This window comes from Carassius carassius, chromosome 49, assembly GCF_963082965.1.
Source record: "Carassius carassius chromosome 49, fCarCar2.1, whole genome shotgun sequence".
Lineage (NCBI taxonomy): Eukaryota > Metazoa > Chordata > Actinopteri > Cypriniformes > Cyprinidae > Carassius > Carassius carassius.
Window position 1 is genome coordinate 17589727 of NC_081803.1, and position 16607 is coordinate 17606333.

At 35.7% G+C, this 16607-nt stretch overlaps 1 long non-coding RNA gene across 1 annotated transcript; it reads right to left on the bottom strand.

Annotated features, from left to right (window-relative positions):
* Positions 1-8245: 8245 nt before the first annotated feature.
* Positions 8246-16248, bottom strand: LOC132132844 (uncharacterized). Its single transcript, XR_009429091.1, has 4 exons — positions 16206-16248; positions 10527-10585; positions 9700-9792; positions 8246-8730 (listed from the first exon to the last, which is right to left on the bottom strand). It is a non-coding gene; the product is annotated as an uncharacterized LOC132132844 (long non-coding RNA).
* Positions 16249-16607: the final 359 nt, after the last annotated feature.

The window sequence follows — 16607 nt, forward strand, 5'->3', positions numbered from 1 at the left end:
GTCAATTGTGTGGGTAATAACTATGGCTAAATATTTAAAGCCATTAATTGCATTTATAAATGGATGTCCAACTGGTTGTTGATGTCTTTCCTGGTTATTTAAAAACAGTATTGATGATTTGGTCTTGTTAATTTTATAGCCAGAACATTTTCTAAATCTATCAATCAGTTGGAGTAGTGCTGGAACGGATCTCTCAAGCCTTGTTAGATAGTGTCATCTGCATATAGTGCTATTCGGTGATCACTATCTTTAATTTGAATGCCCTTGATGATAGAGTTACTTCTGACCGCAATTGCTAAAGGCTCTAATGCAAGAATAAAGAGCATTGGCGACAGTGGGCATCCTTGACGTGTGCCCCTATATATATTAAAAGGTCTTGATACTGTATTATTAGTCCTAACTTCTGCTATTGGTATAAAATATAAAATATTGACCCATCATAGAAATGAATCTCCAAAACCAAAACGAGTCAATACTTCATTCATATACAGCCACTCTACCCTGTCAAACGCTTTTTCCGAATCAAGTGATAGGATACATGTTTCATGGGCTTCCCTTTTTTCATACAGAATGTTTAAAACGCACCTAACATTATGAGTATCCTTACAATTTTTAATAAATCCATTTTGGTCTAAACCTATTACAGATGAAAGACATTTTTCCAATCTTGATGCCAAGATTTTAGCAACGATCTTTACATCTGTATTAAGCAGAGAGATTGGTCTGTATGACTCGCACTTGGTAGGAGAGTTTTCAGGTTTCAAAATTAAAGTAATTAAGGCATTTCTCAAATTTGGTGGCAAATAACCATTTTGAAATTATTATTACATTATATACATTTCCTTCAGGGGGCCAACCAATTTATTTTTAAAGAGCTTATATATGTCAATTGGCAGACCGTCAGGGCCAGCTGATTTGCCATTCTTCAGCTTTGATATAGATTCCATGACTTCACTTTCTTCAAATGTACGGTCTAAATAATTTTTATCTTCTTCTGATATAAGTGGAAACTGGAGATCATTGAGAAACCGAGTTTGGTCTTCAGTAAAATGTGCCGATTCAGATTTATATAAATATTTATAAAACAAAACAAAGGCATTATTTATCTCTAAAGGATTAGATGTTATTTCTCCATTCAACATTTGAATACTATTAATGGCTTTTTCTGTGTCCAGTTTTTTTTATCTGCCATGCTAATAATTTCCCTGCTTTTTCTCCATGTTCATAGAAAGATTGTTTCAATCTTATTAAACTGTTTTCAGCTTTTGTTATGGAGAGAGTGTTATACTGAGCCCTAAGTTTAAGAAGTTCATGATGTATTGTATTTGAAGTGTCTAAATAAGCCTTTCCCTCTGAAATCTTAATTTCTTTTTCCAATAAATCTAATTCCAATTTTATTTTATTCATTTTTGAGCTTGTAAAACAAATGATCTGACCTCGGATATATGCTTTAAATGCTTCCCACCTTATAGTAGCTGATGTTTCATTTTTATTCTCTTTGAAAAAATTATCTATCTGTTGTCCAATAAATTTGATAAAATCACAATCATGTAGCCATTTCTGCGAGTTTCTTTCATATCGCATATTGATTTGTAAACTAAAGACACTGGTCCATGATCCGAAATGACAATAGTATCATACTGACAAATTGCTACTCTTGGAAAAAGGTCATTAGAAATTAAAAAATAATCAATACGAGAATGACCCTTCGTCACTGTAGAGCAACATGAATATGTTCTTTTATAACCTTCTCCATGGGTCACACAGATTAAGTTCTCTTATATAGTTCCATATATTTATTCTAGACTGTATGTGGGTTGTATCTGTTCCTGTTGTGCGGTCAAGGCTAGGAGATAATGTGCAATTAAAGTCTCCAGCAATTATCAGTTTTCCTGATAAAGAAGACAGTAAAAGAAATAATTTTTCAAAAAAACTTGGACAATCTGTATTAGGGCCATACACATTTGCCAAAATAATGTTTTCATTAAGAATGGATCCTTGAATTATTATGTAACATCCTGCTGTGTCCTGTACAACCTTGGATAATTGAAATGGAACTGACTTGTGTATTAAAATCATAACCCCCCTAGAGTTAGAAGAAAATAAAGCTGAATAAATGTGGCCTTTCCATCGTCTTTGTATTGGTGTCATGTCATTTGAAGATATATGACATTCTTGTAAAAATACAATTGAGGGATTAAGTTGTTAAATTCTGGTCATTACTTGTTTTACTTTAGTTAGTTTCCCCAAACCTCTCGCATTTCACGATGTTATTTTTAGTTCTGAATTGGAGCCCATTACAGTGTTAGTGCCTAAATCGAGAGCTGTTTATTATTACAAGATTGTGCCCTAGCCTATTACAGTAAAATGCAATTGCCCCTGTTACTGAAAAAATGTAAAAAATAAATAGGATGCTTCTCTTAGCGCTGGCTCCCTGAACTCGCCAGTGCTTTAACCGTACATACCCATTAACTGAAGATTCAACACTTTGTGTCGCCGAGCCTACCACTAGGAGCAGCATAACACGGATCACAAGCATATTCTCTGCTATATGCTCCCACAAACAAGCGGCTAAACATATTAGAAATAGAACAGCCTATAATAGAAACTGGAATAACCACAAAGAAAAATAAATAAATAAATAAAAAACATTATATCAAGTTAACAATATTAAGCGAATTATAATAAAGAGAACTACTAAATTCAAATATGAAAAGTTAGAAGTCACTGACCACAACCTCACCGGATTCCATCAGCCAAGTTACTTTGAACTGTCAATCATATTTCCATCCATTATCAGTCCCAAACGTAAAAAATAATAAACCCATATAGGTTTATATATTTCGTTACAAGACAGTGCCTTTCTTCTGTATTCGGTCTTCTTGGTTGAAGGATTAAGAGCTTGAATCCTTTAGGTTGTGAATTAAATTTTCCACCTCAGCTGGATTCTCAAAAATGTGGTCTCGTCCTGCATGGGTGTTGCGCAACTTCACCGGAAAAATTATTCCATATCGGATGTCCATGGCTTTAAGCTGTTGCTTCACCTCATAGAATTTTCTTCTATTCAGATGCGTTTCTCTGGCGATATCCTGAAAAAACTTTACTTCGCGTTCGTCATTTTTTAACTTGCCTTTGGCCCGCATGACTTGCTTTACCGGGAGCCAGAGCGCCTGACATCTTGGCAAATTTAAAAGTGCTGGCTAATGCTAAACGTAAATACATTAAGATTGTTATTCATGCCGGCGCTAATAATGTTCAACTTCGCCAGTAGGAGATCACTAAAAATAACATTAAAGAGGTGTGTGAACTTGCAAGCACGATATCAGACACTGTAATAAGCTCTGGTCCCCTCCCTGTTTACCGTGGTGACGAGATGCATAGCAGATTGTCATCACTCAATGGTTGGATGTCTAAGTGGTGCCCGATAGGTTTCAACAATTGGACGAGCTTTTGGGGCAGACCTGACCTGTTGAAAAGAGATGGTCTTCATCCCTCCTGGGGTGGCGCCACTCTTCTCTCTAGAAATATGGCAAATAGTCTTAGAGTTTATACTTGACTAACTGGGGCCCAGGTCAGGAAGCAGACAGACTGGCTAAACCGACCGTCTGCTAGCTGCCTCACGTCACAGAGGTCAGTTAATTCTCAGCACATAGAGACTCTTTCACCTAGATATCACACTATAGAGACTGTGTCTGTTCCCCGAACTAGAAAATACAAAAAATGTCCAAACCAAGTTAAGATTAACAATTTAATTGAGGTTCAACAAATAAAAAACAGATGCAATATGGATAAACAAATGATAAAGCTTGGCTTATTGAATATCAGATCCCTTTCTACGAAAACACTTTTTGTAAATAATATGATCACTGATCATAATATAGATGTACTCTGTTTGACAGAAACCTGGCTAAAACCTGATGATTACATTATTTTAAATGAGTCCACCCCCCAAGATTACTGTTATAAACACGAGCCGCGTCTAAAAGGCAAAGGGGGAGGTGTTGCTTCAATTTATAACAACGTTTTCAGGATTTCTCAGAGGGCAGGCTTCAAGTATAACTCGTTTGAAGTAATGGTGCTTCATATAACATTATCCAGAGAAACAAATGTTAATGATAAATCCCCTGTTATGTTTGTACTGGCTACTGTATACAGGCCACCAGGGCACCATACAGACTTTATTAAAGAGTTTGGTGATTTTACATCCGAGTTAGTTCTGGCTGCAGATAAAGTTTTAATATTAATAACAGTTGGTTATTTTAATATCCATGTTGATAATGAAAAAGATGCATTGGGGTCAGCATTTATAGACATTCTGAACTCTATTGGGGTTAGACAACATGTTTCAGGACCTACTCATTGTCAAAATCATACTCTAGATTTAATACTGTCACATGGAATTGATGTTGATAGTGTTGAAATTATTCAGCCAAGTGATTATATCTCAGATCATTATTTAGTTCTGTGCAAACTTCATATAGCCAAAATTGTAAATTCTACTTCTTGTTAAAAGTATGGAAGAACCATCACTTCTACCACAAAAGACTGCTTTTTAAGTTATCTTCCTGATGTATCCAAATTCCTTAGCATATCTACAACCTCAGAACATCTTGATGATGTAACAGAAACTATGGACTCTCTCTTTTCTAGCACTTTAAATACACTTGCTCCTTTACGCTTAAGGAAGGTTAAGGAAAACAGTTTGACACCATGGTATAATGAGCATACTCGCACCCTAAAGAGAGCAGCCCGAAAAATGGAGCGCAGCTGGAGGAAAACAAAACTAGAGGTATTTCGTATTGCGTGGCGGGAAAGTAACCTATCCTACAGAAAAGCATTAAAAACTGCTAGATCCGATTACTTTTCTTCTCTTTTAGAAGAAAACAAACATAACCTCAGGTATTTATTCAATACAGTGGCTAAATTAACGAAAAATAAAGCCTCAACAAGTGTTGACATTTCCCAACACCACAGCAGTAATGACTTTATGAACTACTTTACTTCTAAAATCGATACTATTAGAGATAAAATTGCAACCATTCAGCCGTTAGCTACAGTATCACATCAGACAGTGCACTATAGACCCCCTGAGGAACAGTTCCACTCATTCTCTACTATAGGAGAGGAAGAATTGTATAAACTTGTTAAATCATTTAAACCAACAACATGTATGTTAGACCCTATACCATCTAAGTTCCTAAAAGAGGTGGTTCCAGAAGTCATAGATCCTCTTCTGACTATTATTAATTCCTAATTGTCATTAGGATATGTCCCCAAAACCTTCAAACTGGCTGTTATTAAGCCTCTCATCAAAAAACCACAACTTGACTCCAAAGAACTAGTTAATTATAGACCAATCTCGAATCTCCCTTTTCTGTCCAAGATACTAGAAAAGGTGGTATCCTCACAATTATATTCCTTCTTAGAGAAAAATTGTATATGTGACGATTTCCAGTCAGGATTTAGACCGTATCATAGTACTGAGACTGCTCTCCTTAGAGTTACAAATGATCTGCTCTTATCATCTGATCGTGGGTGTATCTCTCTATTAGTTTTATTGGATCTTAGTGCTGCGTTTGACACAATTGACCACAACATTCTTTTGCATAGACTTGAACACTTTGTTGGCATCAATGGAAGTGCATTAGCATGGTTTAAATCGTACTTATATGACCGCCATCAGTTCGTAGCAGTGAATGAAGATGTATCATATCGATCACAAGTGCAGTATGGAGTACCTCAAGGCTCAGTACTAGGGCCGCTACTCTTCACGCTTTATATGTTACCCTTGGGAGATATCATCAGGAAACATGGTGTTAGCTTTCACTGTTATGCTGATGATACTCAGCTCTATATTTATTCGGGGCCCGGTGAAACACACCAATTTGAAAAACTAATGGAATGCATAGTCGAAAAAAAAAATTGGATGACGAATAATTTCTTACTGCTAAATTCTGAAAAAACAGAGGTGTTTATTATAGGACCTTAAAACTCTGCTGGTAATAACCTAGAACACTGTCTAAGACTTGATGGTTGCTCTGTCAATTCTTCGTCATCAGTTAGGAACCTAAGTGTGCTATTTGATCGCAATCTTTCCTTAGAAAGCCAGGTTTCTAGCATTTCTAAAACTGTATTTTTCCATCTCAAAAATATATCTAAATTACGGCCTATGCTCTCAATGTCAAATGCAGAAATGTTAATCCATGCATTTATGACCTCAAGGTTAGATTATTGTAATGCTTTATTTGGTGGTTGTTCTGCAAGCTTAGTAAACAAACTACAGCTAGTCCAAAATGCAGCAGCAAGAGTTCTTAATAGAACCAGGAAGTATGACCATATTAGCCCGGTCCTGTCAACACTGCACTGGCTCCCTATCAAACATCGTATAGATTTTAAAATATTGCTTATTAATTATAAAGCCCTGAATGGTTTTGCACCTCAGTATTTGAATGAGCTCCTTTTACATTATAATCTTCTACATTCTCAAAACTCAGGCAATTTGATAATACCTAGAATATCAAAATCAACGGCGGGCGGCAGATCCTTTTCCTATTTGGCGCCTAAGCTCTGGAATAACCTACCTAACATTGTTCGGGAGGCAGACACACTCTTGCAGTTTAAATCTAGATTAAAGACCCATCTCTTTAACCTGGCTTACACATAACATACTAATATGCTTTTAACCCTCTGGAGTCTAAGGGTATTTTTGGGGCCTGGAGAAGTTTTGTCATGCCCTGAAATTTGTGCTTTTTTCAGTTTCTTATAAATATCTAAATGGTTAAAGTCTAATCTCACTGTAATCAGCACAAACTGGGCTATAATAATATGTGAGCAGCATGTATGTACATGATTTTGTTTTTGAGAAAAAAAATGTTATGCGTGGTTAGTGAAAAACAAAAAATGTTAAAACACTTGAATAAGGCAAAAAAACACATAAAGAACAATGGTTCCCGGGATTTTTGAGAACTGGAGCTTGTAGCCTAGATTTTTTCTTTCTAAATTATGTGAAAATCATCTTGTTTACTCACTTACAGAAAACAATATATTGATTTAAATTTTCTAAGACACTTTTTGTTGGTAAAAGTCATATGCGAGTAGGCGTCAACTATCATGAATATAATTGTGATTTACACCTGAGAAGACAAAGGCCTGCATAATGAGCTGCATAATGAGCCTTTCAGTCAGCTGTGCCACTGTGAGGAAGGTGTTAAAAGAAAGAATTTGAGAACAAAATAAATGTATATAATTTTATGTTTGTAGTTTATTTAGAATATATTTAATTATCCCACAACATAATTTAATATCCACTTAGGGGGGGCAGTTAAACAGTTACATTTATTTGTTAAATTTATATTATTTACACCAAGCTTTTGAATAGTATTGTATATTGTTATTGAAACTTCATAATGTTTCATTTGATTATACATTTAGTCAGGAGTTATAGTTTGGAAAAAGTCTAACTAGTAAAATGTTTACACGTTATGTGAAAACTAGTACAAGTATATAAATAAATAAAAAGGGACTTACTCATGTTTATGATCTCTGCTGAATAAAGTGCTTCATTCTTTTTTTTTCTGAGGAAATCCATTTCTCAAATCCTCAACCACATCGCATCTTTTTGGGGTGATTTATGTCTCATTCCTCTCATCGTGAAGCAAACAGTAAAATAAAAAAACTTGAAGAATAGTCTCGCTGCTTTTTCTTCTGTGTGGGCGTATTCAAGCCGCGCGCTTCAGTTTGAATCTGAAAAGCACGTTCAGCGCGGGGGCGTGGTCACATTAGATATAATGAAGGGAGACATGAAAAACGGACATCGCGTTGTTTTCATATGGATTACTTTATCACAGAATATCTGTTTTCGGTGGCACTTGTTTACACTCAAAAAAATAAATCGTTGGTCTATCTTAATATAATTATGACACCTATTTCCACAATTTAAATGGTGTTGTCTCAACTTAATTTAGGCAAATGGAACCCAAGAGCAAAATTCATTTTGAACCAACAAGATCAAATCATTTTCATTTTAATCATATTTCGGAATTTATCTGTAAACTATTTAATCTTGTTGAGCCAATTAATCTTAATCACTTAATTTAGAAAAACAGGAATAGTGTCAACTACTACTGTTAAGTTAATTGTACAACTTTATTTACTTCGAACAAATGTTTAATTATTGACTGTCAATCAAATATATAATATATGTCTATCAAAATGTAATTTAATGGACAAATAAAATGTTCTCAAAGTGAATGTCACAAGTTTCTCTTTATTCTTATTTCAAGGCAAATGTTCAGGTAAAAAATACAAAAAATATCATCCAAGATGAACAATATTGATATTTCAATGTATATTCACAGCTAATACCTTCTGAAGTCAAGATTTAGTCTTTGGAGAATACACACATAAGGTAACTTACTCCAGCATCTTGTTCTTGAGGGCTTGTACCTTTGGTGAAAGTTTTTGTCCATCCAAGTTAAAGAACACTTTCCGGATGACCTCAAATGAAGCTTTGCGTTCTCGTGGGTAGCTGAGGTTCAAGGCGTAAGTAAGTCCAAACAGCATGGCCACTGCTACAGCTACGTTCTTCAAAGAGCAGAGAACCTCAGTCCCTTCAATCACAATACCAACGTCCACAGGTTTATCTCCTGTTTGGTGTCCTCCGGATCGGACGATGTAGATCCCCATTACCATCTGCTCTATGGCTTCTTTAGCATTCACCCAGTCGCAATCCTGTGCAAGACAAATAAAATGTGTTTCACGTGTAAAACAACAATATTTATTAATGACAGTAAACATTAGGGGTGCAACGGTTCAAAATGCTCACGGTTCGGTTCGTATCATGGTACGGTTCAGTATGTGCTATGTTCAGGGAAAATAGGACTACTGTAAAATAAAAATTAAGAAAATAAGAACAAATAATCAAATTACAAGCAACATTACAAATTAATACAATAGATAAAAGATTCAAATAAAATAAACAGTGCTTTTCAGTTTTCTCAGGTATCTAACAGTAGTTTTTTTAGGTACAGAAAATGGATAATCAAATATAAAATAACACTGAATATTATCTTCACTGAATAAATTAAAGATTAATCATTATTGAAGTAGCATAACCTATTCAGTCAAGAGAAGTTAGTGATTCATTTGTCATTTGTTGTGTGATTTAACATTAAAAACACAGGCAGCAGGAATAGTTTTTTTCACGATCCAGTACATACTGTTAAACATCTTTTAATATAACTTCACTTAAGACATAACAGACAATATTTGCTAGGATACTCACCAAGATGGGCATATTGATATAATTTTTGTGTGAATTTGGCCTCTGAAACACAAGACTGTATTTGCACACTGTCTGAAAAAAGCATGTGCACGCTTTGTATGAGTGTACTCACAAATTATCTCACAGTTCTCTTTTGCTTCTTGCTCCTGAATGTTTAAGTTAGCAAGGCTTAAATAAGTTTAAACAAAGATAGCAACAGCGTTAATGACTGGACGTTAGAGCTGTATTAGCCTACAGATGCATCGTCATTCGAGGTGGACCACGGTGCAAGTGCGTGCCAAACCATAAGTAGAGAACGGTACGGTTCGATTTTTTAAGGAGAACCGTTGCACCCCTAGTAAACATATGAAACCTGTAACAAGCATACAAAACATAACGTAAACATGAAAGTGAAGAAGAGAAAAGCTTTTGCTTACATTTTACTCCTTGAACAGCTGTACATGGTCCTCCTTTAAGTATACACACCCTGCTTTGAGGATGCATTCTCTTTCCATGTCTATGCTGTTATTCTGTAAAAAAAAGGCACAAAAACATTGATTATTTGACCATAGCATATCGATAACCAAGTATAACAGTACATACAATCTGTATGAAAGTTCACCCAATAATAAAAATTATATCATTAATTACTCACCCTCGTGTCATGCTGGAAGACATTCGTTCATCTTTGGATCACAAATGAAGATTTTTTTGATGAATTCTGAATGTTTTCTGTCCCTCCATAAACAGCTATGCAACAGACTTTGATACTTCAAAAAGCTTTGAAAACGCTTTATATTATGAACAGATTTTATTTAGGTTTTTATTCACATATAATCATTCATCAACTCGCACATCAGTTGTGGTGAACGGAAGCTTAAGCATGTTTGTTTGACATGCGAGAACCAATGAGGTTCATTCTCGTTACGCAGCAAGTTTGATCTTCTGTTTTTGGGCATCAAGCAGGTTCAGTTGACCTTCTGTTTATGTTTGCTGATCAATGTTTGTATGCAAGTAAAAGCCTAAATTAAATCTGTTTATCACACTTTCGAACATCGAAGTTATTAAAGCATCAAAGTCTCAGTTGTGTCGCTGTTCATGAAAGGACAGAAATCTTTCAGAATTCATCAAAAGATCTTCATTTGTGTTCCAAAGATGAACAAAATTCTTAAGGGTTTGGAACAACATGAGGGTAAGTAATTAATGACAGAATTTTCATTTTTGGCTGAAATAACCCTTTAAGAACATCACTAATACAACTTACCACTTGAAAAAGTTTACTAAAACCCAAGCATGGGATGCTGTTTATTGCTCTTGTAAAAACTGTAAAATAAAATAAAATATATCAAAATAATTTTTACATAAATTTGCAGTGTTCTCATCTTTACCTGAACAGAAATCTCAATTTTTCTAAACCCATTTAACCCTTGTGGGTTGTTGGGGACGTTTTCGTCCACTAGGGGGTAAAGTTGAGTCTTATTTTGGCCACAACTTTCTCTGTGTTTGAAATTTTTAAAAAACTCAACGGTACACTCTGGGCAAATTCACTACCCTTTCGGGATGTTCGTGGATGAAAACATCCACTAAATTAAACTGCTGTAAAAATGTATCAGATAAATATTTTTTTCAATTTTTTTTGCATAAATCTATTAATCAACCTCAGTCCTGATCAAAACTACCAAATTTTTAAAAACATTCCAAGATTTTAACTTTTTAATTACCAAGTTCATAAATGATGTCACTGATTTGGGAAAAAAAACACACAAAATTACATATTTTCAATATAAAAAGTGATTGTGGACTGGATTTTTTTTTACCTTTTATCACAGTCTTGGGCATGTCAAAGTAGTAACAAGATTGGCTTTGATGCATTGTTAGTTTTTGTGCAGCATTAGATTTAAATTTTTTCTCCCTAATTAGCTGTTGGTGGCTGTTTTTGCCCCATTGACTTCCATTATAACGACATTTTTTGATTGCAAAGCCATGACACCATATAATCATGCATTCTTGATTGTTTGTGGTTTTCACTTTTGGGAAGAGGTAAAAAAATGTATTTTTACAGTTGATCACTAGGTGGGACCATTAACCCTTTAAATAGGCCTGTGCAAAAAAGGCTTGGTTTCTGGCTTGTATATGGAGTTATATGGAGTATAACAGCAAATTATAGTGTTTGTGTGTGTGTGAGATTCTTGATTGTTGGTGGTTTTTCCTGTTGGGAAGAGGTAACATTTGTTTTTTTTTACAGTTGATCACTAGGTGGGACCATTAACCCTTTAGATAGGCCTGTGCAAAAAAAGGCATAGTTTCTGGCTTGTATGGAGTTATATGGAGTATAATAGCAAATTATAGTGTGTGTGTGTGGTTGTGTGTGTGTGTGTGTGTGTGAGTGATAGAGAGAGAGAGAGAGAGAGAGAGAGAGAGAGGGTGTGAGAGAGACCTTTGTGCACTTACCTTGATGTACAGTATTTGAAAAAATCAAAATATGCACATCATGCTCTAAGAACTACATGGAGTAAACAATAAAAAAAGAAGTGTGTTTATGCACCTGCTTCCTTTTGATGGTGAAAAGTACAGATGGCCTATATGTGAAATGCTCTTCTTTTCTTGATGGTAAAGCCAGTTTAAAACCTTAAAATCCTGTAAAAAAATCTACTTTGCATCAAATTTATGAACATAATGTATTATGAACCAAAATGCAATACCAACTTCAAATAAGCTGCAGCTCGCTGGAGGGGTCACGCTACATAATCATTTCTAAAACTTTGGTAAAAGTCAAGCCCTTTCTCGTGTTGCTTGCTGCTCTTCTCACCATTAAATATCCAGCACGATGGCATGCAAGGGTTTAAATCCACGTACTTTGCTTTTGTTTAGTCTATTCGCTTATTAAATCCGACGTCACGTAGCAGTGCTTCCGTGTCCAAACACTCTATCAGTTACCACAAGAAAACAACAAAAGGTGCTAATATAAACTCACAATGTGATAGAATACTAGCGAAAAAGTTATAATATTAACCTTTAACTCCATACCGAAGTACCAGATAGCCAGACAATAAAAATATAAATATAAAAAAAATATCTAAAAATTATTTGTGTTTGGGACGCTGTGAGCACGGAGACTGTAGTGTATATCGTAAGTTTGAAAGCATTTAACTTAAATTATCAATATGAATAAACAGTGCTCATAAACGGCTGCTGAGGTCATATTCTCAAGTGAAGCAAGTTGAGGCCTGGACCCGGAAACTGCGCTTCTTACGTCATCACTTAACAACCGAATACTTTCACCACCATTAAAAGGCAGCAGGTGTATAAATACACTTTTGTTTACTCCATGTAGTTCTAAGAGCTGAGGTGTACATTGTGATTTTCTGAAATACATTAAGGTAAGTGCGCAAAGGTCTCTCTCACACACACTCTCTCTCTCTTTCTCACACACACACACATACACACATAATGCTTTACAGAAAAGCATTAAAAACTGCTAGATCCGATTACTTTTCTTCTCTTTTAGAAGAAAACAAACATAACCCCAGGTATTTATTCAATACAGTGGCTAAATTAACGAAAAATAAAGCCTCAACAAGTGTTGACATTTCCCAACACCACAGCAGTAATGAGTTTATGAACTACTTTACTTCTAAAATCGATACTATTAGAGATAAAATTGCAACCATTCAGCCGTCAGCTACAGTATCACATCAGACAGTGCACTATAGACCCCCTGAGGAACAGTTCCACTCATTCTCTACCATAGGAGAGGAAGAATTGTATAAACTTGTTAAATCATCTAAACCAACAACATGTATGTTAGACCCTATACCATCTAAGCTCCTGAAAGAGGTGCTTCCAGAAGTCATAGATCCTCTTCTGACTATTATTAATTCCTCATTGTCATTAGGACATGTCCCCAAAACCTTCAAACTGGCTGTTATTAAGCCTCTCATCAAAAAACCACAACTTGACCCCAAAGAACTAGTTAATTATAGACCAATCTCGAATCTCCCTTTTCTGTCCAAGATACTAGAAAAGGTGGTATCCACACAATTATATTCCTTCTTAGAGAAAAATGGTATATGTGAGGATTTCCAGTCAGGATTTAGACCGTATCATAGTACTGAGACTGCTCTTCTTAGAGTTACAAATGATCTGCTCTTATCATCTGATCGTGGGTGTATCTCTCTATTAGTTTTATTGGATCTTAGTGCTGCGTTTGACACAATTGACCACAACATTCTTTTGCATAGACTTGAATACTTTGTTGGCATCAGTGGAAGTGCATTAGCATGGTTTAAATCGTACTTATATGACCGCCATCAGTTCGTAGCAGTGAATGAAGATGTATCCTATCGATCACAAGTGCAGTATGGAGTACCTCAAGGCTCAGTACTAGGGCCGCTACTCTTCACGCTTTATATGTTACCCTTGGGAGATATCATCAGGAAACATGGTGTTAGCTTTCACTGTTATGCTGATGATACTCAGCTCTATATTTCTTCGCAGCCCGGTGAAACACACCAATTTGAAAAACTAATGGATTGCATAGTCGATATAAAAAACTGGATGACAAATAATTTCTTACTGCTAAATTCTGAAAAAACAGAGGTGTTAATTATAGGACCTAAAAACTCTGCTTGTAATAACCTAGAACATTGTCTAAGACTTGATGGTTGCTCTGTCAATTCTTCGTCATCAGTTAGGAACCTAGGTGTGCTACTTGATCGCAATCTTTCCTTAGAAAGCCACGTTTCTAGCATTTGTAAAACTGCATTTTTCCATCTCAAAAATATATCTAAATTACGGCCTATGCTCTCAATGTCAAATGCAGAAATGTTAATCCATGCATTTATGACCTCAAGGTTAGATTATTGTAATGCTTTATTGGGTGGTTGTTCTGCACGCTTAGTAAATAAACTACAGCTAGTCCAAAATGCAGCAGCAAGAGTTCTTACTAGAACCAGGAAGTATGACCATATTAGTCCGGTCCTGTCAACACTGCACTGGCTCCCTATCAAGCATCGCATAGATTTTAAAATATTGCTTATTACTTATAAAGCCCTGAATGGTTTAGCACCTCAGTATTTGAATGAGCTCCTTTTACATTATAATCCTCTACGTCCGCTACGTTCTCAAAACTCAGGCAATTTGATAATACCTAGAATATCAAAATCAACTGCAGGCGGCAGATCCTTTTCCTATTTGGCGCCCAAACTCTGGAATAACCTACCTAACATTGTTCGGGAGGCAGACACACTCTTGCAGTTTAAATCTAGATTAAAGACCCATCTCTTTAACCTGGCATACACATAACATACTAATATGCTTTTATTATCCAAATCCGTTAAAGGATTTTTAGGCTGCATTAATTAGGTAAACCGGAACCGGAAACACTTCCCATAACAACCTATGTACTTGCTACATCATTAGAAGAATGGCATCTACGCTAATATTTGTCTGTTTCTCTCTTGTTCCGAGGTCACCGTGGCCACCAGATCCAGTCTGTGTCCAGATCAGAGGGTCACTGCAGTCACCCGGATCCAGTACGTATCCAGACCAGATGCTGGATCAGCACCTAGAAAGGACCTCTACATCCCTGAAAGACAGCGGAGACCAGGACAACTAGAGCCCCAGATACAGATCCCCTGTAAAGACCTTGTCTCAGAGGAGCACCAGGACAAGACCACAGGAAACAGATGATTCTTCTGCACAATCTGACTTTGCTGCAGCCTGGAATTGAACTACTGGTTTCGTCTGGTCAGAGGAGAACTGGCCCCCCAACTGAGCCTGGTTTCTCCCAAGGTTTTTTTTCTCCATTCTGTCACCGATGGAGTTTCGGTTCCTTGCCGCTGTCGCCTCTGGCTTGCTTAGTTGGGGACACTTCATCTACAGCGATATCGTTGACTTGATTGCAAATAAATGGACAGACACTATTTAACTGAACAGAGATGACATAACTGAATCCAATGATGAACTGCCTTTAACTATCATCTTTGCATTATTGACACTGTTTTCCTAATGAATGTTGTTCAGTTGCTTTGACGCAATGTATTTTGTTTAAAACGCTATATAAATAAAGGTGACATTGACATTGACATTGACACTCAATATAATATGCTGTTATACTCCATATAGCTTCATATACACGTCAGAAACTAAGCTTTTTTTTGCACAGGCCTATCTAAATGGTTAATGGTCCCACCTAGTGATCAACTGTAAAAATAACAAATGTTACCTCTTCCCAACAGGGAAAACCACCAACAATCAAGAATCTCACACACACACACAAACACTATAATTTGCTGTTATACTCCATATAACTCCATATACAAGCCAGAAACTAAGCCTTTTTTTGCACAGGCCTATCTAAAGGGTTAATGGTCCCACCTAGTGATCAACTGTAAAATTAACAAATTTTACCTCTTCCCAAAAGGGAAAACCACAAACAATCAAGAATGCATGATTACATGGTGTCATGGCTTTGCAATCAAAAAATGTCGTTATAATGGAAGTCAATGGGGCAAAAACAGCCACCAACAACTAATTAGGGAGAAAAAAATTAAATCTAATGTTGCACAAAAACTAAAAATGCATCAAAGCCAATGTTGCTACTAAACTTTGACATGCCCAAGACTGTTATAAAAACTAAAAAAAAAATCCAGCCACAATTACTTTTATATTGAAAATAAGTCATTTTGTGTGTTTTTTTCCCCCAAATCAGTGACATCATTTATGAACTTGGCAATTAAAGAGTTAAAATCTTGGATTTTTTTAAAAACATTTGGTAGTTTTGATCAGGACTGAGGTTGATTAACAGATTTATGAAAAAAAAAATTGAAAAAAATATGAATCTGATACATTTTTACAGCAGTTTAATTGAGTGGATGTTTTCATCCCGAACAACTTGAAAGGGTAGTGAATTTGAACAATCCACAAGGGTTAAGAAACTTACCACGTGAAAAAGTTGACTACAACCCAAGCATAGGAAGCAGTTTAATGAGCCCTTGTAAAAACCTGTAAAATAAAATAAAAAATGTTTACATAAATTTTCAGTGTTCTTGTATTTACCTGTACAGATGCTTCACCTATTACATGCTCAGCAACTCTGTAAACTGTATATATATATATATATGAAGAAAACGGGCCATCCTCCTCTACCGATGAAACCGAGGATTAATGTCACATTTTCCTGTGCAATATGCATTATAACTGAAATCAATATAAAATGTGAATGCTGCCCGGAAGACAAGTTTCAATCATTATATTTCATACAAACAAATATCAATTTGTCTTTAAATCATGCTCATTTCTTTACAGCAACTGTAACAATAATAAAATGTAATACAATAATGTG